Below are 3,160 nucleotides of genomic sequence, written 5' to 3'. Positions count from 1 at the left end.
AGTGCGTATGCGGCACCTTAAGGTACAAGAGAGTAAATGTTAATAAAATTTGGAAGTGAAAGTCAACTACCTATTAGTAATCATTAGTATTCAGGATGTATAAATGAATTTCCGATGCGTTATTGAACAGTGAAATTTTTCAAATAGTTTTTTGGTGACTTGAGTTCACAATTAATTCTTTAAACATCGAGAAAATATAATAAACAAAATATGACGCACATTTATAATAAAATACATGAGATAGCATGTTTAAATGAAACAATATAACAAGACGTAGGAGGGAAAAGTTTACTTCTCTAAATTGTTTCCACGATATTTTAAGTAAAGATTAGACTAGATGTTTTGTTCATTTTTAATGAATGTATATGCTTTCAGGTGAAAATCTACGTGTTATAAAGACGGGTGAAAGGAAATGAATTTCATATTTTGGCAGGTTCATCAAGGCAAATAAAAATATCAAATGTAAAATTACTTGACTCATCCTTCTATATTTCCATTACCGATGTATTTTTTTAACATCTTTATTCTCACCATGAGTTTAGATTTTTTGGTTAAACCTAAAAGTTATTTTACGTAAATCAATTCTCAGCAAATATTAATAGTTACGATTCAAGCCTAATTAATTTTAATGCTTGTGTTAACTTTATATTTCACGTATTTGGAATGCATTTTTCTTATTCACCCTGAGAGTCGATTGGTGCATGAATGAGGGCGGCGGAAATAAATATTTTGATTTGAAAAAGGAGAGCTGTTGCTCTGAAATTTTTCAAACTATTTTTTCTCCATTTGTTTTCCCGATAAGTTAAACGAATTTCAAGCTGAAACGGGGCATCAATGGGCATTTCGGAATCCCTGATAAAAAATGTCTTTTAGGTGGAAGGGGTCTCCTCTTTGAACAAAAATGAAGTCGGGTGTATTTTAACCGATTGAGGCCCCAAAAAAAGCAGAGCAGCTTACCACAAATATTCACCGCCATCTGAGGAACATCCTCCGTCTTATCCGTGCGCCGAATGTTTTAAAATCACAGCCTTGTTCGAAAACATTTATGGAGACGTGTTTACTGTTATTTGGACAGCGAGACAATTTGAGATGGAGCTCGCTGATTAGGGTTAAACTTTTAATGTCACCAGCGAAACGATAAAACCCATCATTCCCTCACAACTCGCGCTATTAGTGATAGAGAATGGGTATTATTTCCTTCGGAAGTAGTGAATAAACTGCCCTAAGAACAGTTATTTATAAGAAAAAACGATCGAAACTGTAGTTAGCGCGATAGGGCTGCCTCCACGGATTGAGGGAAATTAAGAACGAGAAAAAACGAAGCGGAGAGGGTAAAAGGGAAATGGGCCAGGGAACGAATTACCACCGATCACGGCATAAAGAAACGAGACTTCTTTTTATTTTCAATCTCATCCGCTGCCACGAAGAGCTTCTCTTCTTTCCCTCGGAAACAGGAGGTTGTTTTTTTCTCCATCGAGGCTCGCTTCTCTCGAATATCCTCGACGGGATTAATCTCAAATGAGGCATTCGACTCTTCCTCATCCCTCCTCTCCAGCACTCCTTTTCATTTTCATGTCTGGCAGTTGGAGCGGAGAGGAGGGGGTTAGAGCGAGAGAGAGACAGAAAGGTGGTGGGAGAGAGAGTTAGCGATGAAAGGGGCGGTAGGGGTGGCAGTTTTCAAAGACGCGCCCCGCGTCAAGTCGTATTTCTCTACCCCACCGGTCTTGAAATTCTCTCGCTCCGCGTGTGGGTGGGGGCGAGTGGGGGGATTGGGAAGGGTGGTGGAGGAAGAGGAGGAGGAGAGGGTTGAATTAGGAAGGGAAACTTCTCAAAAGCCAAGACTTTGCACGAGGTAGGACCGGAAATTGTTTTCTTTCACGGATATCCGTTTTATTTTTCACGGCTGGAAAGTAGGCCAAGCGGCTCAATAGGCTGGCTACTCATTGGTCGGTCCTTGCCGTTGCTCGCCCTGCGCGGGCACACACGCGCCGCTATACAAAGAACCCTCTACACAATGTCTCGTCGGAGTCGCGGAATCATTTTATTTTTACAGAATAAAAGAATTCCAATGCACTCAATGATTTTCAATTCCGCGAATGACAGACTTTTTTATTTATTTCCATTCGAGGAGATAAGTGATGTACTAAGAAGCGTTCGGGAAATAAATTGTTTATGCATAAAGTCGACAGCCTTCAAGTGTTTGGTCACTTAATCTAGGGTCACGGGTTCGAATCGAAAGTGATCTCGCTTGGATGTTGTCTGGACAACAACATCCAAGCGGAGTGATTTAAGGTACAGCTTGGCCTAGAACTTTTGGGGTGACCGAATGGCTGTACTGGATACTCTACGCGTACAGAGGACTCCTATATTTTAATTAAACTCGCTGTAAGGCTTAGTTCTGGATAGCCTCTTCTATCAAAACTATATCTAACCTCTCACTTGGGCGTACGCTCATGTGAGAAATCTTAAAAAATTCAGATCCAATATTCATTTGGTCGCCACATGATCGGCGTTGTTGAATTCAAATAATAAAATAAAAAATACGCATTCAATTTTGCCCTCCAATTTTGCGTTACTTTAATCTCATATTTTACATGTTGCACAAGAATCTATTGTTTATTCAAAATACACACTTTTTTTGATTGACTTGAAGTGACTAAGAGACAAACGTCAAGCGTAAGCTGGCTGAAGGGGGATGTAATTGCATCTCAATACAATTCGAAGCCTGTATGACAATTTAAAAGCATTCAATTTACCTGACAATATTTTTATGCTTTTAAGTTTTCATATACTCTCAGGTGAAATGGACAGAGAAGAAAACAAATGAGGAACTGCTTGATATGGTGGGCGAAGAGAGGGGTTTGTTGGGAGAAATCCTATGGAGGCAGGAAAAGTGGTTGAAGGGGGTATTGACCGGCAGCGGGATGTTGAAGACTGTAATTGAGGGGAGAATGTTAGGCAAACGAGGAAAGGGAAGGAACAGGATAGGGATGTTGGACGGGATGAAGGGAGGAAGAAAGTACTCAGAGCTGAAGAGGGACCTGATATAGAGTAGAGTAGGATGTTGCGTTTTGCTAGGGGTCCCAAATTATTTTAATTAGTAATTATGTCCATCCAAAAACCCACCTGAACCGGTAGATTACCTAATGATAATAATATA

Source organism: Hetaerina americana, unplaced genomic scaffold (genome assembly GCF_022747635.1).
Source record: "Hetaerina americana unplaced genomic scaffold, ioHetAmer1.1.p SCAF_24, whole genome shotgun sequence".
Classification (NCBI taxonomy): domain Eukaryota; kingdom Metazoa; phylum Arthropoda; class Insecta; order Odonata; family Calopterygidae; genus Hetaerina; species Hetaerina americana.
This window is presented reverse-complemented; position numbering follows the sequence as displayed.